The 22601-nt window shown below is 44.7% G+C and overlaps 1 protein-coding gene across 1 annotated transcript in view; it reads left to right on the top strand.

The window, feature by feature from the left end:
• Positions 1-5511: 5511 nt before the first annotated feature.
• Positions 5512-22601, top strand: part of LOC144752842 (uncharacterized) — a 136237-nt gene continuing 119147 nt past the window's right edge. The window contains exons 1-2 of the mRNA XM_078640681.1: positions 5512-5734; positions 21695-21767. The gene's annotated coding sequence lies outside the window, so the exon portion shown is untranslated. The remainder of the gene's footprint in view (positions 5735-21694; positions 21768-22601) is intronic.

Below are 22601 nucleotides of genomic sequence, written 5' to 3'. Positions count from 1 at the left end.
TCAAAGCCCCGATAATAAGTATGGCCAGGCAGCAGCGCACTTATTATGCCGCATCGCTGGGACAGCACTCAGCGCACCTCTCCACTCGAGTCGAGTCCCCCGCCCGCCGATTCCTGATTCCGACCTCACTTCCAGACAGCCGCGGAGCGAGCGGGAATTTCTCAAGGCCAGAGGCAGCAGGGCTAAAAGAAGTTACATTGTAGCAAGCAGCAGACAGTGTTCAAGATTATTGTTAAAGAGCAGAACAATGGGAAAAGGGGTTCTAAGCACGATTGCACCTATCCTATGTATTACCTCGTTTTTGTTTGGTGCCACGGATCGGAGATTCTTTTCCCTAGACCTCCCAGAACAAAAAGCTTTTTTGTTCTAACATACAACTTTTACAAAATTGATCCAGCCTATTTAACAAGCAGCCACATACATAATTAAGTTTATTTGCATGGCTGCTGACCTACTTCTACATGTCTGCTGTTTTGCCAGCAGCTGGGGAAAGAGTGAAGCATTTTTGTTTGCTTCTCTGCTGGCCAAATAGTACAACAATTGAGCTATTTAGCAAGTGGCTGGGTAAATAGTAAAGTTTCCTTATTGTTTGTACTACCACCAGTCAAACAGTGCATGATGTATACTATTTAGCCAGCTGCTGGGTAAATAGTGACATTGCCCTGCTATTTGTATTGCCGGAAGCCAAACAATGCAGAATATCTACTATTTAGCCAACTGCTGAGTAAATAGTGAAGTTTTCCTGCTATTTTTACTGCTGCCAGCCGAACAGTGCAGATTCTCTACTATTTTGCCCTTTACTGGGTAAATAGTGATATTTCCTGCTATCTGTACTGCCAAAAGACGTACAGTGCGGAATCTCTACTATTTAGAATCTCTACTATTTAGCCAGCGGCTGGGTCAATGGTGATGTTTTACTGCTATTTGTACTGCCGTTGGCCAGCAAGAGCAGAATCTTCTGCATTTAGACAGCTGCCAGGTAAATAGTAAAGTTTTTATGCTTTTTGTTCTGCTGTTGGCCGGCACAAGCATAATCTTCTGCATTTAGCCAGCTCCTGGGTAAATAGTGAAGTTTTGCTGCTATTTCTACTGTTGCCATCTGAACCGTGCAGAATATCTACTATTTAGAAAGCTACTGGGTAAACAGTGATGTTTTCCTGCTAATTAGGCTGCCACAAGCCATACAATGCTGACTCTCTGCTATTTAGCCAGCTGCCAGGTAAATAGTGAAGTTTTAATGCTATTTGTACTGCCGTTGGCCTGCACGAGCAGAATCTTCTGCATATAGCCTGCTTCCAGGTAAATAGTGATGTTTTCCTGCTATTTTTACTGCTGCCAGCCGAACAGTGCAGATTCTCTACTATTTTGCCCTTTACTGGGTAAATAGTGATATTTCCTGCTATCTGTACTGCCAAAAGACGTACAGTGCGGAATCTCTACTATTTAGAATCTCTACTATTTAGCCAGCGGCTGGGTCAATGGTGATGTTTTACTGCTATTTGTACTGCCGTTGGCCAGCAAGAGCAGAATCTTCTGCATTTAGACAGCTGCCAGGTAAATAGTAAAGTTTTTATGCTTTTTGTTCTGCTGTTGGCCGGCACAAGCATAATCTTCTGCATTTAGCCAGCTCCTGGGTAAATAGTGAAGTTTTGCTGCTATTTCTACTGTTGCCATCTGAACCGTGCAGAATATCTACTATTTAGAAAGCTACTGGGTAAACAGTGATGTTTTCCTGCTAATTAGGCTGCCACAAGCCATACAATGCTGACTCTCTGCTATTTAGCCAGCTGCCAGGTAAATAGTGAAGTTTTAATGCTATTTGTACTGCCGTTGGCCTGCACGAGCAGAATCTTCTGCATATAGCCTGCTTCCAGGTAAATAGTGATGTTTTGCTGCTATTTCTGCTGATGCCAGTCAAATAGTGCAGAATCTCTACTAATTAGCTAGCTACCGAGTAAATATTGAAGTTTTAATGCTATGTGTACTGTCGCTGGCCGGCAAGAGCAGAATCTTCTGCATTTAGCCAGCTGCCTGGTAAATAGTAAAGTTTTTCTGCTATTTTTATGGCCCTTGGCCAAACAGAGCGGAATTTCTATCATTTAGCTAACTGCCTGGTAAACAGTGAAGGTTTCCTTCTATCTGTACTGCTACAGCCGAACGGTGCAGAATCTCAACCAATTAGCCAGCAGCCAGGTAATTAGTGAAGATTGTTTCTGCTCTTTGCATGATCCTAGCTAAACAGTGGAAATTTTACACCATTTAGCCAGGGGTCGGGTAAATAGTAAAGTTTTTCTGCTATTTGCACGTCTCCCAGCCAAACAGTGCAGAATCTCTATTTTTAGCCAGCGCCAGGTAAATAGTGAAGTGGCTCTGCTATGTTCAAGACCACCAACCAAATATTAAATAATTTCTACTATTGAACCTGCGGCTGTGTAAATAGCAGAGAACCTCTCAATTGGTTTTATGATTGTGTCACAGTGAAATTTAGTGCACAGTAGATTGCAAAACCTTTTAATATGGTTATTAAAATATGTGTAAACACTTCATGCTGTATTACAGAAGCTCTTATAACAATTCTGAAGTCTTTTATTGTAGACAGCCCTGGAAGTGATAAGCACAAATTATTCTTATTTTGAACTGTTGTTGAAAGAGATGGCCCCATCTCGCCTCATCTCTCTTCTTCTCAGACCCTTTCTTTTACTGGACCATGTGAGCTCCGTGTTTTGTTTTGCTCTCTCCCTCGTGTGCTTCCAGCGTGCTCTGTGTTTCTCAATGGTGTACTTTATCCCTACAGCACCCTCCGCCACCTAGGGTGACCAACTGTCCGTAAATTTCACGTACAGTCCGTCATTTTGGTGTCATGTCCGTTGTCCGTAATCATTCCTTTTATTGGCGCCTTTTGTCCGTCATTTTGGAGACTAATTACAGCGAGCTGGGCTGTTCCCCTGCGAGAAGCCACCAGAGGTTAAAAGTTCTGCAGGGCCAGCTCGCACTTCTCTGCTGAACTCCAGAGGCTGCAGCCGCCCCTCCCTGACCTCGCATAGACTGTGGAAAGGCCCATTGTCATTCTGACTGAGACTTTCGAATGACAATGCGCCGTCTGCCTGTAGCATATCATATGCGAGTGAGTGCCTTGGAGGCCAGTGACTCACTTGGAGCCAGGAGATAATAGTTAGTGATTACAGTGGAGCTTTCCCCAAGCAGAGTACTGTGGGGAACTTGCGTCCTTGTGTAATTTGCCAATGTTGTTCACTGAGAGTGATGGGGCAGGAGCAGTGACGGGACAGGAGAGGCAACAGGAAAGGGGATGGGACAGGAGAGGTGACCAGGCAGGAGAAAAGTGACGGGCAGGAGAAAAGTGACGGGCAGGAGAAGTGACGGCCCGGAGTGGTGACGGGGCAGGAGAGGTGATGGGACAGGAGTGGTGATGGGGCAGGAGTGGTGACTGGGCAGGAGTGGTGACGGGGCAGGAGTGGTGATGGGGCAGGAGTGGTGACGGGGCAGGAGAGGTGATGATGCAGGAGAGGTGATGATGCAGGAGAAGTGACGAGGCAGGAGAAGTGACGGGGCAGGAGTGATGATGGGGCAGGAGAGGTGACGGGGCAGGAGAAGTGACGGGGCAGGAGAAGTGACGGGGCAGGAGAAGTGACGGGGCAGGAGAAGTGACAGGGCAGGAGCGGTGATTAAGCATGAGCAGGAGCGGTGACCGGGCAGGAGCACTGAACGGACAGTAGCAGTGAATGGACAAGAGCAGTGAATGGACAGGAGCAGTGAACGGGGCAGAAGAAGTAACGGGGCAGGAGACAGTGACAGGGCAGGTGAAGTGACGGGGTAGGAGAAGTGACGGGGCAGGAGAAGTGACAGGGCAGGAGAAGTGATGTCAGGTGTAGTGCTGACGCAAGAGCAGGAGCAGTGACGGGGCAGGAGCGGTGACCGAGCAGGAGTAGTGAACGGGCGGAAGCAGTGAACGGGCAGGAGCAGTAAAGTACAGGAGCAGTGAACGGGTAGGAGCAGTGACTCAGCAGGAGCAGTGACTGGGCACGGGAAATGACAGGGAAGGAGCGGTGACGGGCAGGAAAAGTGACCGGGCAGGAAAAAGTGATCGGGCAGGAGAAGTGACTTGTACTTAGGTACTTTGTCTATTTATTTATATACTATTGCATGACATCCACTGATGTGTCTGTAAAGCATACCTTTTGTCCCGAATTTTCGTCCTGTATTTTGACCTCCTGTACTGAATTTTGACCCTTTGTCCTGAATTTTTACACTCACTGTCCTGAATTTGCGCCCATGTCAGTTGGCCACCCTATCGCCAACACGCAACATCCATCACCCCCTCCCTCCTATATGTCAAAAAAGGTGATAAGTAGTCACGTTGCCAATGCTTGGCTAATTTGTATTTATTTTAGGATGATCATAAAGCATGAACGACGCCTAAGGGAGTAATGGCTCCTCATATTAAACATTTATTATCACCAATTATGTACAAGAAGAGAAACACAGTGTATAATACCCACTAGAGGTACAGAGGACACAGTAGGGGTACAATGTCAGCTGAACGCTGATAACAAGACACGATCATCACCGCAGAAGTCAGAAATACCTCGGTATGTCTGTTTCCTCTTAGAGAGGACACTCCCTGGGTAGACGAATAGTTGAGGTAGGGGCATTTTAAGGATTTGGGGGGGGGCTGGGCCAAACGTATTTAGGGGGCCCCCATTCAGAACAGCTTTGAATATATGATCCAGTTTCAAACTCTCTCATGCACTCTTTGGCCAGGTCACTGACAGTGCATATAGGACACTGGTCCAAAATTTAAATGCTATTACATCTAATATTAAGGGATAGTGGCGTGTATTTTCAATAGTCCAACTGCAGCAGATCACTAATATTACTGAAAATAATCTCAGTTACACCCTCTCATTTCTCATATGTCAGGCCCTGTTTTGATCAAAAAGAAACTTTTTTAGGTATTGTACTTGAAACAAACAAAAAATTGCTCTGCAAAATGTCTGGAATAGACTCTCCGACATCCTCCACATTAAAAATAAATAATGGAAAACGTTTTTAAAACAATCTGTTTAAGAAATATTCAAGGTAATCAGGGCGACATTCTGCAGAACAGAGCTGGCTCTCATACATGGCAACATTTTACTACAGGGACGTGGGAGATTTAAAATAAAAAATAGGGAGAATGAAAATCCCCCATTGACTTCTAGTGTCTCGTCTGATTCGGGTCTATTGGCATGTATGGGCTCTATCAGGGGCCCCCTGAAAGGCTTGGGCCCGGGGCCAGAGCCTACTTTGCCCCTGCCGTCAAACGTCTCTGAGTTGAAGGGCTGCTGCAACGAACCAGGTACAGGAACTGAAAGATACATAATGGATCTGTGATTTCCTTCATTCTGAGTGATTTATACGTGTCCCCAGAGAGTGTAGCGCCTAGTAAACTACTGTGCGGTATAAATGCGCGACGGTCCGAGCCACAGTCCTGCATCCGGCGCCTCTGGGCAGGTCCATGGGAGCAGTGTCTCTCTTAGGGGCCTGCGCATTGCGCACTGAGGCTTCGAGCGGAAACAGAGGCGCTGTAAATTGCAACGAACTCTCGGCTCCTCTGCCCATTACACAGCATCGGCCTTTTAATCATTATCATCAGAATCCTACCCAGAAATCTCCAGTCGGAAGTCACTTGTGCAACCCCAGAGAAGGCCTGTTGTCCAGTGTGGGTGCAGAGGAGGTAAGACCTGCTGGTGGGGTGTGGGAAGTATAGAGGTGATGAGGCTTGTCCTGTGCTGCGGGTGCAGAGTAGGTGAGGCCTGTCCTGTCCAGGGTGCAGATCAGGGGCGGCCAGTTGGGGGGTGGGAGGGTACGGAGGAGGCGCGACTTGTCTAGTGGTGTGTAGTGTGAATACGCGTCCGGTCTAACCCCCCCCCCCCCAGTCCTGCATCCGGCGCCTCTGGGCAGGTCTAGGCGAGCAGTGTCTCACTTCGGGGCCTGAGCATAGTGCATCGAGTCTTCGTGCGTCGACCGAGGCGCTGTGTATGGGTGTAAAGAACTCTCGGCTCCACTGCCCATTCCACAGCCAATCAGAATCCTACCTCGAGATCAGAAGACCCGTCGGCACCCCCAGAGATGCCTGTCCAGGGTGGGTGCAGAGGAGCAAAGAAAGACTACCGAAGTGGTGGGGGTGCAGAGGAGATTAAACTTGTCCTGGGCTGGGGTTTTATTTATTTATTTATTTCTGCGATTTTATATAGCGCGAACTTTACCCGAAGGTGTCAGAGCGCTTTACATAGGACCCAGTTTCAAACATAAGGACTGACGGTACAAAAATAATTTGCAAATTGTTGACTTACATAAGAACCAGTTGAAAACATACGGATTGAGGATTACATGCGTTATAGAAAGATTTAGGATTACATGCGTTATAAAGAGTTACAAACAGAAAAAATTGCAAATGTACAAGAGATAAAGTCACACAAGGAGGAGATACAAATGGATAAAATCTAGGCCTATACTAGTGATATCTCTATCTACTTAGGGAGGGGATACACATAGATATACTCTAAGAGTCACATAGGAATGGTAGAAAGCACAGCGGACTCCTGCATAAACTAGTGATTAGAGTTATCTCTATATACATAGGGAAGGGGTAAGACTGGATATACTCTAAAAGTCACATAGGAAGGGTAGAGAGCAACGCGGACTACTACATATTCTAGTGATTAGAGCTATCTCTATATACATAGGCAAGGGATACACATGGATATACTCTAACAGACACATAAGCGACTAGTCGTTAGAGTTATCTCTATATACATAGGGAGGGGATACACATGGATATACTCTAAACGTCACATAGGAGACTAGTCATTAGAGTTATCTCTATATACATAGGGAGGGATATGACTGGATATACTCTAAGGGTCACAAAGGAATGGTAGAGAGTACAAAGGTCTACTGCATATACTAGTGATTGTAGTTATCCCTATATACATAGGGAGGGGAAATGAATGGATATACTCCAAGAGTCTACTGCATTTACCAGTGATTAGAGTTATTTCAATGAATCACAGAGCAGAGTTCCAAAAGTGTGGATGCAGTCATAGCACAAAGGGAGGGTGGGAGGGATGCAAGGGTAAGGAGAGAAGGGAAAGCAGAAAAGGGAGAAAACATTTGAGGATCATCCACGGGGATAAGTGGTTAAAGGGCGACGGAATGGAAGGAGGGCTAGAGTCCAGAGAAAACTGTCCGAAAACAGCAGCAGAGTGTCGGCCAGAACAAGAAGTCAAGAAGTCCAGGAGAGAAGGTGGGAGTCCAGGTGGAAGATGAAGCTGGAGGCCAGCTGCAGGCGCGTCGCCATCTTGGAGAGCTTGCGGTCAGCCGGCTCGGTGGGGGTGAGCTTGCGCCAGGTGGTGAAGGCCATGTTGACGCTGTTGGTGCGATATGTTAGCGGGAGGCTCCGCTAGGAATCAGCGAGTTGCAGCCTGCCCTGTGCTGAGGGGGCGTGTGTGTGCTCCCAACTCTAGTCCCGAGGAGTGAGGCCTGGCCGGGGGGGGGTGGGGGGGGGGCAGGGGCATAGAAGGTTAAGTCTGCCCTGGGCTGAGGGGCGGTCGGTGTGCCCCCAACTCTAGACCTGAGGGGTGAGGAGAAGGTGAGACATGTCCGGCGGCCGGGGTGCAGAACAGTTTAGGCCTGCCCGGGAGATGGAGGGGGGTGCGGGGGGGCATATGAGGTTCAGTCTGTCCTCGGCTGAGGGGGCGTGTGGTGTGCCCCCATGTCTAGTCCTGAGGGGTGAGGGGAAGATAAGACATGTCCGGGGCCTGGGGTGCAGAAGAGGTGAGGCGGAGGGAGTGGGTGGGGGGTGGTAGGAGGTGCAGCCTGCTCTGGAGGGGCGTTTGGTGTTCCCCCAACTCTAGTCCCGAGGGGTGAGAAGGTGAGGCCTGGCTGGGGTGCAGAGGAAGTGAGGCCTGTCCTATCCTGGGTTTGCAGAGGAGGTGGGCAGTTCTTGGGCTGAGGGGGTGTGCCCCCCCACACTCTAGTCCCGAGGGGGGTCAGAGAAGGTGAGGCCGGCGTTGCTGGTAGGAAACCATTCATGTGGCCACTCTTGCTGCTGGTGGGATGGTAAAGTTTATCAGTTATGTGGGTACAAAGGACCTCCCCGGAGCCACTTCACCAGTTGCACCGATGCTAGATCCGCCTCTGTTCTAGGGGTGTGTGAGACTGTTATATGTCCTTTCCTAGCGTTCAGGTGAAGCGTGTTAACCAGGCCAATGAGAGAGACAGGGGAGGACCTTTATGGGGTGGGGGCGGGCATATACTGTCGTGGTGGGGGAGGGGACCTTCTCTTGACCTGATGGGGGTGAGAGGTGTTACCATAGGGTCCCAGATGGCTCATGACAAAGGTACAATCGTCTCCAGTCTCGGGGTTTCTTTTTACAAATCACTGTTTTCAGTGAAGTAACAAGGACTACAATTCCCAAAATGCACTCCCCTGTTAAATGAAAAGACATGCATGAATATTCGGGGGCTCGCTACACACAAAATATTGATACTTACCCGGGTCGTTGTGACCGAGAAGGGTAGACCAATTAATGTGACAAATATGCAAGGATTTTCATTCTTGACATCTTTCTGCATATTGTGAGATCATGTGAATCTCAAGGAGATTTCGCACAGTTTTGTCTCTTTCAGGGAGAAATGCAATGAAAAGCAGGGGGTGCAAATCTTCAGACCCTAGTTGTTTAGTCTGGTGTTTCGAAGGGAGCGAGAGTGGGCCCAGTGTCCTGGTTCCCACCAGGCCCCGGCCCAGTGTCCTGATTCCCCCCCCCCGGCCCAGTGTCCTGGTCCCCACCGGGCCCCGGCCCAGTGTCCTGGTCCCCACCGGGTCCCGGCCCAGTGTCCTGGTCCCCACCGGGCCCCGGCCCAGTGTCCTGGTCCCCCCGGGACACTGGCCCGGGGGGCCCAGTGTCCTGGTCCCCCCGGGCCAGTGTCCTGGTCGCCACCCGGGCCCTGGCCCAGTGTCCTGGTCGCCACCAGGCCCCGGCCCAGTGTCCTGGTCCCCACCAGTCCCTGGCTCAGTATCCTGGTCCTCATCAGCATCCGGCTCACACCCTGGTCCTCACCAAGCCCTGGATTACGCTCTTGTCCTTACCAGGCCCCAGCTCTTGTCCTAACACTCAGAAGGACCTGGCTCATATTTTTATTCAGATCAGGCCCTGGCTCACACACTGGTCTTCGCCAGGCCGTGCAAGAGAGGGAGATCAAACGATCACAGCCGGAGATGACCCCTGACTCCTGACATTGCTGGTCCTCTCAGCTGTTAAAAGTTGACCATTCCGTCCTTATAAGCACGCTCGAGATGTGAATGCAGTGACTCTCTCTGGCTCTTCTTCAACTGACACCAGTTTGTCCACATGGGCACTTCCAGGAAACAAAAGATCCCTTTCACATGTGGAGTCCCCCAGGGCTCCAAACTGCCTTGTCATCTTCAACCTATAGATGGAGCCGCTCAGTGCTCTTCTAAAGATAAGATTAACGAATATGCTGATGTTGCACAACTGTATGTGAAACTCTCCTTTGCTTTAGACATCCAATGTCTCAAAGACTAAACATCATCCAGACCTGGATGTCCAGAACCAACGTGAAGCTCAATCCAAACAAGATGGAATTCCTGTCATTTGCCAAAAACTTCAAACAAGATACAGTATGAACCAGGCTTAATGAGTTGAACAGTGCCAGTTTCATTCCCCAACTCTCATTGATTGTCAAATCACTTGGATTCGCGCTGAACACCAACCCTTCCTTCAAGGTGCATATTGTCAAAAAACAAACCTTGCCTATACCTGCTCCCTCTTCTAAAGAAGGTCAAGCCTTTTAGTAGAGAAAGCAAATTCAAAACTGCTGTTCACGCCTTTCTACTCTTCCTTCTGGATTTTGATAATGCCTACTTCATGGCCTCATAGATTCCACACTGGTACCCTTTAGGGGCATCCTGCATGCCACACCACATCTGATCCAGGACCGTAAGAAGTATAAGCACATCACCCTCAGGGGTCGACAAATGTACTCGACCGCTCGCAAATGCGAGTGATTTTCCCGAAGGGCGAGTCAGTTTCAAGGCCTACTTGACCGGCCTGGCGAGCGCTATCTGGCAGTGGTGCAGTAGCATGTGAAGGCTCTAGGGGGCAGCATGATACGACGACGGCAACGAGTGCACGCACCACCTAGCATAGTGGTGGTGGTGCGGTGCGCGGTGAAGGCTCTAGGGGGCAGCATGCATGCACCACCTAACTTAGTGGTGGTGGTGTGGTGCGCTGCCTATTGTTTCTGTGGGTCCCAGGGCCGTCAATCTGGTAGCGCGCGAAAGAGCAACCAATGACGGCCCTGGCCTGCCCCAGCTCTGTGCTGCTTAAAGTGCAGCAGTGACGTAGCACGCCACCACGTGCTCTCTTCGGTGGAGTCGTGAGTCGGGACGGAGTGCAGGGCGATTTGACTTGACTTGCAGAGGTGAGTCGTTTTTTTTTTTTTACCCCAAAAGCTTCTATACACCAAAACCTTCTATACCTGTAACCCAACCTCTCCCTAATGCCTTCTTGAATCATGACCGTCCACGCTGCTCCGTTATACATTTCTCCGTTTCCTTCGCCACCACAACTTCCCCCCATACCTTACTTTCCTCCCCCTTAACTCTACTTCACATTTTGAAGCCCATTAACAGCGGACTAAAACACTGAAATGTTACCCATCTGCGCATAGTTTATTTTCCGCCTGTTGCTCCTTAATTATTAGGTCCAGCATGCACCACAACAGCTATTGAATAGCGAATGCCACGAGGTTCATATATTTATCTGATTTGAGAACTTAGGGCAGTTGAATACGCTCATGAATTGATATACTCATGTAAATAGTGTGGGGAACTGAGATTAAACATACATTGTTTTGATTCACATGTATCATATACTCATGTAACTAGAATGTGCTCTATTCGGCTAAGTGACTCAATTCGAGGGGCAAGGGTGCTATGTGATAGTGATGGGGACCTATTGTGTTCTCCCTAGTGGTTACGCGCTCAATCGTTACCATTCGGTATCCTTAATTAAGGTACAGTATAAAGGGGCTGCGCTAGATGCATACTACTCGAAGAGAATACAATCCGAGGTAGAATGCTGCTGTAACGAACACTTCTCAGAAAAGACAAATACAAAGATTGCGCCATAAAGAAATAATATAGTGCTATGGAGTAATGTCCATCGAAACGCTGTGCTGTGGAATCAGATCAGACCGCTGACTCATAATACCTAGGAGTAATGTTTCTCTGACTAATGCGACACAGATAGAGTCCTTCGGAACACTGCCATTTAATAATGGTCCTCTGTCTGAACACTGTGACATTGAAAGGCACCAGAGTTGGAACTAATGCAGACTAGGCGCTCTTACATATTCATCTCCCTCAACCCGATAAGAACCCCCCTCTGTTTAACGGAACGTCGTGCATTTTGACCGACTTTTTATTTGTTCTTCTTGAAAGCGTTTTGGTTTCTCATGCTGCATTTAGCCTGTGCGTTTTTACTATTTCCTAATCTCTTCACGATGCTTGGGCTGCACAGTAATTATGGCAAAGCGCTTTTTCCAGCAGCAGAGGCTCTATCCACAAATGTTTACCGTCTAAACCTTTGTGCAACAGGTTTATTACCATAATCAACATTATCTTTCTTCCAAGAGTGCACAATAAAGATGTTTCAGTTGATTTTACACATACGATCTGTGTTATTTAATATGTAAGCGAATTCCAGTGCCCTGGTAGACTCCTCTTAGATTTGTGTGTACCTGCTGTGCAAGTAGTTAGTCAGACCAATAATTCATTTCTTTTCAGTTGTACATCAATCACAAATTGATTGTAATCATTGTGTCAATTAAAGGTTTTGCTAGGTTGAATTAATATCTAGAACTGGAAAGCATGTAGTGAAGATACAAATGTGTGCATTTTCTGAACTCATGGGATAGATATTTTCCAGCTATATTTAAATCTAACGAGTGAAATAATACAGCTTTGTGGCGATTTATTACTCATTACCCTGGGGCCAGTGGCGTTGCAGATGTTCCAAATTTGTTAAGCCTTTTTTATTTACAATTGTGCTGGCTACCCTGCCCGATTCACTGAGTTGATCACTGCTAACAAAATCTTGCATGAGGGGGCCACTATTATGTAATCTTGACTGATATAGTAACTGTTACATCACAAGAAATATTAGTGCGTGGGATAATATTTCAGCAGCTCTTATTATAGAAAATGTTTGAGACCCTTGCTCTTGACTTACTAGAGACTTAATTTTTTTCCCAAAAATAATACAGATAACTTGGAGTCCTGCTGATTTCTTTAGAGGGTTCCTCCTCAGGCACATTCTACCCAGGGTGACTCTTGCCTTATTTTGCATGTGGTCCTGTCCAATGCCAATGAGGGACGCTTTTTCTCTGATGCACATCATTCTGCATCGTTCACAGGGCATGCTTAATTATTAAGGATTTTCCTTTTTGGGTTGTTGCATTAGTCTGTGCAATTTGTTAACAGTGCGTGCTGTGCCCATATAAACTGTTTAAAAAAGGTTCGCTTTTCCTGGATGAAGCGCATGTGGAGAGTTTGGTTTGGCTGTTTGTGTTGCAGCGTAGGGTTTATATACTTGCACTTAAACGTCTGTACTTTTGTCAGTTATCTGAAGGTACAAAGGAAATTAAATGTCTTCCCAGAGTTTATAATAATACTGCTTAATTTATGCAAGTTGCATTAGAACATTGTGGGAATGTACTATGCCTTAATTTGTGAATATTTGTATGTTTCCCTCACCTTCATTGCTTGATTTTGCTCGTAAGAAAGTGTCACCATCACCTCTAAGGTGCGGATTGTGCAGATTGGGTAACTGCTGATTCACCCCCTGTTTCCCCCCAAAAAGTAAGTTTAGGCCCAAATGTTTTGAAAAAAATTCATATGCGATCAATTTGTGGGTCGACTGTATTGCTGTTAGGTCGAGTAGAAAAGTCTACTCACTCGACCTGCATGTCAAGTAAGATTTTTTAGATTTGTCGAGCCCTGACCCTCATCCGGTTTTATGATTATATAATGCTAACCAGTACCACGCATGGCATTACCACGCAAATTTTACTTCGGAAGTGGCTTTAGCACGCAGCATTTTTGAACGCAGGATTATTCTACGGAAAAAAACATATACGAAACATCTTACGTCCCTTAGGCACATATGTCATTCCATTGTACATAATGATAGTGATAGGCTAAAAAATATGTGTATATTATTATTAGCGTTAGTAGGCTATATCCAGGGAAATGAGGCATGGAGAGGGGTCAGTCTACAGAAGGAAAGTAGAGAAACACTTCATACTTTTAAGTCAGGGTATTTTTTAAGAACAAAGATTTGTTTACTTACCTGACACCTGCACGCCTTTCATCAGCAGCCCTTACTTCCACCAACCACAGAAACAAGCATCAAAGCACGTCTAAGAAAATTAAAAAAAGACTTCTATAATGACGGACACACTACGCTACGACGTTGTTTAGGCTCTTTCATTGATGACAGAGGCACTGAAGAGCATTTTTATGTAAGTTTTCTTCTTTTTTTAATTCCGCTCGTTTTTTTTGGGGGGGGGGGGAGACCCCCAGGCCCCCCAAGCCCCCTCTTTTTTCATTGGACCTTTAACTCACATTCCTTTACTACGTATTTCGTAGTAAAGGAATGCGTGGTAAAGGTTATAGTTGTAACCACGCATGCGTTGTAAAGCATGCGTGGTTACTGCATTCGTGGAAACGGCCGCGTTGTAGTGGCTGTTTCCCCCCTCATCCTGATGGAAATTAATTTGCTCCCTATGTCGGCCCTCACCATCTACAAAACCAGCCTCATTATTTACATATCCATTCCAACCAACATCCCTGCTTATCTTGCAGACATGCTCATCTTGCTCCAAATATTGGCAGTACACAATTTTGTTTGTGTTGTGGGCACCTTAACTTAGTAATTTATCCCACATTAACTGCTGAGGCATATGACGTTCAGATAACATTCAATTTGCGTAGGCACTCGGAGATATTATGGAGTTTTTTGGGTTGCGGAATATTTGCTGATATGGGCAGAAGAATTTACATTTTAGTGCGTACCACATGACTTGTCATCACATATAAATTATTGGCTAACCTCTTAGGAAATTACACCCTGGATGGCTGAGGCAGAACACCTTCCCTGCACACTATCTGACCACTCCCCAGTCAAACTTACACTTACATTTCCCAGCTCTAGACTACACTGACCAGGCTGGAGGTTCCCAGCGGGATCCTTGTTAGACCAAGTGTTAAAGGAAGAATTTTGGGTGGCTATATTGGAATACTTCCAGTTAAACGTGGTTACTGTTACTAGTTACACCGCACCATAGATTTTCTTTAGGGTCTACACGCGGGGGTAAAAATAGCCAAACATGGAGGCATATTGACAGATATTCGAAGTCCACTCGCACACCTAAAAACAGAGTTTGTAATCTAAGAGAACTTGGTTACACAAATACTCCAACAGTTGTACCTGAAGAAATAACACCAGCTCTTACAAAGCTACGGCAACCCAGCTGACAGAGGGGTAAACTTTTGTGGGTAAACATACACTGACCAGAGATTACAGTGACAGTGAGAGGCCTGGCAGAACGCTGGCCTCAATGCTTGGGAGGGAGCAGAGAGAAATAGTATTCACACATAGATGGCAAACCGCAAGTATGTGCTGGGTGAGTTGGTGCATTGTTATTCCTGGTTACACAACTCCCATAAGGAGAAATCCACAGATTCTGTCCACAACTACCTATATGACGTGGCTAGATGTTTGAGCCGAGCTATTAAAGGTAGAGTATGCTCAGGAACGTATTTTGGGGTCAAAGAAACCAACCCAGAAATGTTTCAAACTATATAAAAGTATGACACAAACAAAAAATAGGGCCTCTGTTCCTAAACAGATTAGGTAAAGACAGGTTGATCAGGTTTTGGGCATGTGCAGAGTGGCAGTCAGCAGGACTGTTTGATATTGCCCTCGCACATCCCAAGGAGTGTCATCCTTCATTATAGGGCTATTGCTCCTCACTGGGCTGGCGCTGCAATGCTCATGTGTCCCTCGAAGGGTCACATTGGCGTAGATCTTTTTATTGGTATGCCGTATGATGAATGCAAGATAGTCTAGGTGGTTTGGTTTCTCTTGTGTAACCCTGGGCGCAGCGGGGCTACGCGAAGGACCACAGAGTTGCAAAAAAACTGCATGGAACTCCACTCCGCCACCCGCCTCCACCCCCCCCGTATTAACAATGAAGTCTACTTTAATAAAAATTAAATTAAAAATCACTTACCTGCACCGCGGCGCTCCTGGGCTGCCCTCCTCCTCTTCCTCACCGTCTGGGTAATCCTTGAGAAAACTGCACGTGCATTTCTTGCAAGAAATGCGCATGCGCGGGTGCGCATTTTTCTCAAGGATTACCCAGACGGTGAGGAAGAGGAGGAGGGCAGTCCAGGAACGCCGCGTACAGGTAAGTGATTTATAAATTGTTATTAAAGAAGAATTCATTGTTAATACTGGGGGGTGGAGGCGGCCATCTTCAAGTGGCCTTGAAGTAAAGAAGAAAAACTGTGTATTGAAAGGGAATTTCTATCGGGAAGACTGTTTGTGTTTATGTGGTGATGGTCAACAGCACTTGAGTGCAAAGGGTGATGGTCATAGTGGCCATGTTGGAGTAGTTTTTAAGGACCATCATTAGGTGACACCCAATACATCAGAAGAATACGTATTAGTAAATGTCTAGTTGTATGTGTATGGTTTGATCTAGTCTAGTAAGAACGAAATTCACCCAGTATCTGCAATCATGGCTATTCACTAGAATGGTATTGGGATTGCAACAGATTGTTTTGATTTTTGAATGATTTGACTTTGCCAATGTTTGTTAGTAACAGCAAACATATTGAACCAAGTGCTAATTTTTTTATAGGGTTCATTATAAAAAATGCATTCCTGCTCTAATGGTAACACCCTTGCACCATGCTCTAATAGAATGACTCTTTGTCCCCACGAACCTTCCAGTCTGTCCTTCCTTTGGGTCATCTCTCACATTGCCCGCACTGTAGTTCAGGTCGCCAATTGCAGTACAAAAGAACAGCCTGGCCGGGTGTATACATCTTAGTATTGCAGCCGTAGCAGAGCTGTAAATGTCCTGCCTGGGAGGCAGGTGCTGCCTGGCAGGACGGATCCCGCACAGTGCAGCCTCAGGGACAGAGTTGCCTTTAGAGATGATAATATGGAGTGCGGAGACCTGCAGTTAAACAGCTGTGAACGAAATCCATGCTGGGGGCATGTGCTGGGAATGTGATTTTTCTGTTTATTCCTTCCATCCAGCCTCCTTCGAAGTGCACACATTGTTTAGTACTAGGTGAATGCTACTCATTCCGTGCCTCTTTCCCCTGATCTGACAGTTTGATAAGTTAGTAATCCAATGAATGCATAACTAGTTGTTCCAAAGATCATTACTTCACCATGTTATATATTCTGGTGAACAGCTCATAATAGTGGGCACTGTGTACCCAGCCTCCCCTGAAGGAATGTCTGTGTGATAATCAAACTCTCATGTCATCGGTAGGTCAAGAGTAAGTATTACTCACCACTCACCCAACGGAACCAGGAACATACCTACAAGGAGCACTCCTGGCATCCATCAACCACATCGCAGGAGCCCCAGGAAAGGAATCTTTAGTTAAAGACACATCAACTCAGCCAAGGCCCATTTTAATAAAGCACAGTTTTACTTAAAACTTTTGAATGATTGCAAATAACCCCAATCTTGGACATAAATTGGGGATACAGGCATACATCTAATCTGTAATTACCCAAGCACACTATTTGACAAATTGGTAGGTCAGGGTTAAACACAAAGTCTCCAGGGTGCACAGTTTCCCAGTGCAGCAAACCACATGTGGGATGGCAGAGATTGTGATGGAAAGGCCGAGGGACTACAATCCCAGGATAGTGACATGTATAATTTTAATCTATGCAGCACATTTTCATCAAGTAAAAGCAATATTATGCGCCTTTCAATAAAACATAACTGCATAAAACCAGTGGAGGGTACGATCACTGCCCATACCAAGGATAGAGCCCTGATACATGTGCCGGCACTTTAAAACCAGCCCAGAAATAAGTTGCAAGAACATGGCACACAAAAAATTCTTCCAATTGTTGTATCAAAAAAAAGTGTATGGGCGACATTGTCTAAATTTATATTTACATAGCGGTGGAACAATGAACCGTCTTCTTTGTTGTCTATTTATAGAACAAAATGTGCAAATTTGACGGTATGGATTTCCCATCACAAGGGCAGGTGGACAGCTGTTTCAACGAATAAGTAATAGTAGGGAAAGCAAGCATGAGAGGGATGCAATTTAGATGGAACCTTATCAAAACGTATCGCTGCTGTGAATTATGTATAAAGAACAAATAGGACTGTGCACCATAGGTCACATAAGGTAGCGTATTATATGAAACGATTGTGCTTTTATCTCTATATGTGGCCCATCTTTCCACTGTGGCCATCGACAAAAAAAATTCTATTTATTTAGACTTTGGTAAACTGGCAAGAAGCAGCAGAGTATTGAACAGTTTATAGATGTTAATTTATATTTTTTTAAATAATATACGAAGTATTTACTTTCCCTACTGTTGCACTCTCTGGAGTGGGAATAGTAATTTTTACCCCTACGCTAGCCAACGCATTCCCTACTGTTGCACTCTTTGGAGTGGGAATAGTAATTTTTACCCCTACGCTATCCAATGCTTTCCCTACTGTTGCATTCTTTGGAGTGGGAATAGTAATTTTAACCCCTACGCTATCCAACGCTTTCCCTACTGTTGCACTCACTGGAGTGGGAATAGTAATTTTTACCCCTACGCTATCCAACGCTTTCCCTACCGTTGCACTCTTTGGAGTGGGAATAGTAATTTTTACCCCTACGCTATCCTACGCTTTCCCTACTGTTGTACTCACTGGAGTGGGAATAGTAATTTTTACCCCTACGCTATCCAACGCTTTCCCTACTGTTGCACTCACTGGAGTGGGAATAGTAATTTTTACCCCTACGCAATCCAAAGCTTTCCCTACTGTTGCACCCACTGGAGTGGGAATAGTAATTTTTTACCCCTACGCTATCCAACGTTTCCCTACTGTTGCACCCACTGGAGTGGGAATAGTAATTTTAACCCCTACGCTATCCAACGTTTTCCCTACTGTTGCACTCACTGGAGTGGGAATAGAAATTTTTACCCCTACGCTATCCAACGCTTTCCCTACTGTTGCACTCACTGGAGTGGGAATAGTAATTTTTACCCCTACGCTATCCAATGCTTTCTCTACTGTTGCACTCTTTGGAGTGGGAATAGTAATTTTTACCCCTACGCTATCCAACGCTTTCCCTACTGTTGCACTCACTGGAGTGGGAATAGTAATTTTTACCCCCACGCTATCCAACGCTTTCCCTACTGTAGAATTCTTTGGAGTTGGAATAGTAATTTTTACCGCTACGCTATCCAACGCTTTCCCTACTGTTGCACTCATTGGAGTGGGAATAGTAATTTTAACACTCTTGCTATGCTACGGTAATATTATTGTATATTTTTAAATAATATTCTGTTAATATATATATATATATATATGTTTTAACAAATAATTTTTTTATAACTTAAATTAATTATTTAATAATTTTAAGGTTATTTAAGTATTTTTAAGTATATTTTAGTTATTTATTTTTAATATTTTTTTAATTTTACATACATATTTTTAAACTATATTTTTGACTCGATATTTTTGTACTTACCTGTTTGTGGATAGGATATTTTTGTAGTCGATATTTTGGAGTCGATATTTTAAATGCCTATATTTTTGTAGATGATATTATGTCAGTGATCCATGCATGCTGAAACACTCGCGCGAATCCCTGAAGCAACGAGCGAGTTGAAGGCATTGTGAGGCGCGGTCGAGTTCTCATACTTTTCATAAAGACGGTGAGAATCTCTTTCCTTCCAGTTCTGGATATCGTATCCTCTTTGAGTCCTTTTACAAATTGCAAGCGTTTTCTAACTCGGCATTTACTCACTTTTCAGCACACGGACAGAATTGCACAAAAAGTACTCGGATGTAATTTTTGGATTGAGCGTAACACTTCACATATAAAACGGTTAGGCTTCTTTCGTTTTTACCGTATCTACCTAAAATAGACTAGTGGCAGTTTGACTCATATTGTTTAGAGTCTTATGATGTTATACATTTTTATACATAGGATACTTATTTCAGCAATAGCAGTTTAAAGCACACAAAGAGGCAGCCGCTCTTGACCTCGTAGAGACGGTTAAGAGAGTTTCAATTACCTTACAGTCATGTTGTTTCTGCTTGAAGTCTCAAACATGCATTAAGGTTGTTATTAATTTGTTCAGAGTTATATGCCGGGCAGCTGGTTGGAGGGTAAGAATTCCCTCTGTTCAGAATCCTTTGTACTTTCTAAAATTCCTATATATTTTTATCTTGATAAGTACTTGGGAACCTTTTGTTTTCACACTCGTCGATAATACTTTGTAAAGTTGAGTGTAAGGATTTGTGAATTATGTTACACACAACAATACAGGGTATTTTTTTATAAGTCACAATTTCTATTCACAGTGGAGATTCATTTGGTTCCTTTTACACTTTATTTCACTACTCAATAGTATTTCTGAGAGTGCAAATTCTATTTTTTACTACATTGTAAATAGCATTGTGCTGGTCACACCATAACTTATTGTGTTGCAGGTTCCTGCGGAGGACGCAGCTGTACAATCATAACTTCGACCTATTTGTAAGATCTATCCCTGATGAAGGGTTCCATTTTGGAACCCGAAATGCATTGGAATTGTGTTTTGAAAAATCTGTTAAATGTATCAACTTATTTATGTGGGGTTTAATGAGGAACGCTAAAATATATTTTCAAGTTTATGTATGCATTGAAATTAAGTGCACATTTTCAAATAGGGTTGATTTACATTTTGTGTATGATAATATATGATCAATCATGGTATGATAAATTAACATGCCTTAGAGCGTATGAATCTTTTTGATTAATTTGATTAGCTCATTGAGACTTTCTAGTCCATAGCTGTGCTCCATTCAGGGTGTGGTTTTCCACAGCCTTCCTTTGGTATTTCAGTATAGGAGAGATCGGGGGCCACTTCTCTCACACAAGTGGATGCACGCACATTCAACTAAAATTGATGAGTTTTGAATTCAACAACACTTTATCACATCTACAATTAGGTGTGCAAAATCACTTTCCAATTTTGCAGCTCTATTTACTGTTGCAAGCAATGGAATGGGTGACCAACCATCATACACGGCATTGCTTCACTCCTTGCCCTTTCAGGCCATTGGTCACTAATTGCACATCGTCATCCAATCTGCATCCTTTTCACTTGCTCAGGGGCTACCTTGTTCCCATCACAACAGAGTGTCTGTTGGTCCTGCCATCCTGAATGTCCTTCATTTGACTTGCTGACTCGAACATCGCTCACCAGCCATTTGACTGACATGTTATAGGTGACGTGTCCCTGCTACATCCACCCATCTTCAGTGCCTTTTGGGGAGGGTTGCCTCCTTCTCAGCATTCATTCGTATGCTGTATCAGCATAAACTTGAATTGCTGTTGCTCAGAGATCATTGCTTCTGTACATCTAAGAATGCTTGACTGATTTATGGAGTTTGGGCACAACAATGTATGAGGGCTTTAATTTGCTGTATGTCAACATGATTGTTTTAATTTGCATGGCTCATGGGCTGAAAATGGAAAGATTTTGTAAAGAAATGGGCTGGGCTGTTAGTGTCTGCATAATAATATATATTTTCATAGACATTGTGCAATCTGATGATTCGAGTGATTCTAATCAGTGGTTGCTTCTATATCTTTTTTAGTACCTAGAGTTTTTGTCAACCAATTGCCTTAACTAGCTATAGACCTTTACCTACAGGTTCTGCTCTCTGTGCCTGGCAGTGCATTCTATGTTAACTCAGACCTTGTACATCCTGTGGGTGCGCTGTATGTTGACTGAGACCGTGTACAGCTTGTGGGTGCACTGTATGTTCAATCCAACATCGTTCAGCCCACGGGTGCGCTGTATGTTCACTCAGACCTTCTTCAGCCTATGGGTGCGCTGTATGTTTAATCAGGCATTGTCTAGCCTGTGGTATCGCTTTATGTTCACTGAGACCTTTTTCAGCCTGTGCGTGCGCTGTCTGTTCACTCAGACCTTGGGTACGCTGTATGTTCACACAGACCTCTATCTTCTTTTTGGTTCGCTGCATGTTCCTTTGGACTTTTTTCAGCAAGGGACCATATGTTTTTTTTGGTGTTCTTGCAGCGCAAGGTTTGGATTTGGAGAAAGATGCGTGTTCGGTTGTAGATGCTAGAAGAATAAATAGGCTTTTCTGAAAAAAGTTATTTTTTTCATAGATTAAAAGTGCTTTACTGGGGTTTTGCAGAGAACAAAAGTTCATTTTGTTTCGTAAGTTTAGGACAGTAGTTTGGAAGATGGGATGTAGTGTATTTCACGTTTGATGCAAATAAGTTCTTTGTTGAAGTATTTGTTTACCTTCTTTCAAGCTATTCAGGGATGGAACAGGCAGTATGGCTGCCACCCTCAAGGAACCAAAATGAAATAATAAATAAACATCAGGTAAGGTGTTCTATGACCCTCTCTTTCATTTTCCCCTTTTTTCTTCTTTAGTCTCTCTCTCTCTCTCTCTCTCTCTCTCTCTCTCTCTCTCTCTCTCTCTCTCTCTCTCTCTCTCTCCCTCTGTTTTTTTATCTCTTTAACTTCCAGAATTGGGCTCCCTCTCCAGACTATTCTCTACCTACACAGCTTGTGATAAAAAAATAAAACAAAAATGACTTTTACAAATCCTTATTTATTTTTATACTAGCTACTTTGAGCATATTTCCTTTCAAAAGTTTGTATACTACAAGGCCGCTAATTATCTCCAGTTTCAAAAACTGTACAATGATTTCTTCTTTCTGCCTCTTACTGTTGGGCTGTTAAGAATAGAAAGGGTTCTCTGGCAAAATGCATTGCAGTGTCCGGCCTCCCCATGTTCTGGCAAACCTCCCTCTTCAATTTTTGCGTTCCCCCTAATGTGGCTGACCACCCACGTTCCCTTGTACCCACCAGATGGAGACACATGGATCCGGGAATGTGAATGTGTTGTGGTCCTACTGCAGGTCTGGGCCCTTCCTGGGAGGGGAGTCACTGGGTCTTGAACTATTGCCTCCCATGTGACCCAGCAGTTCCTTGACACAAAGTAAGTCCTTATCTTCCCAACAAATTGAAATTGTAAATACCAATGAGCTAAGTGAACACCACCTCAACAAACCGTAGCATTTAAAGCAGTGATGACAACAAGGCCAATTACTGTGTTCAATAAAATGTCCTTCATGAACTTCTGAAATAAGGAATAGATGATCCTCTGAGTGGGCAGGGGAGTAAATAATATCTAGTAATTCATTAAAGTTG

This window comes from Lissotriton helveticus, chromosome 5_1, assembly GCF_964261635.1.
Source record: "Lissotriton helveticus chromosome 5_1, aLisHel1.1, whole genome shotgun sequence".
Classification (NCBI taxonomy): domain Eukaryota; kingdom Metazoa; phylum Chordata; class Amphibia; order Caudata; family Salamandridae; genus Lissotriton; species Lissotriton helveticus.
The sequence above is the reverse complement of the archived record's forward strand: the minus strand, read 5'-3'. Positions and strand labels throughout refer to the sequence as shown.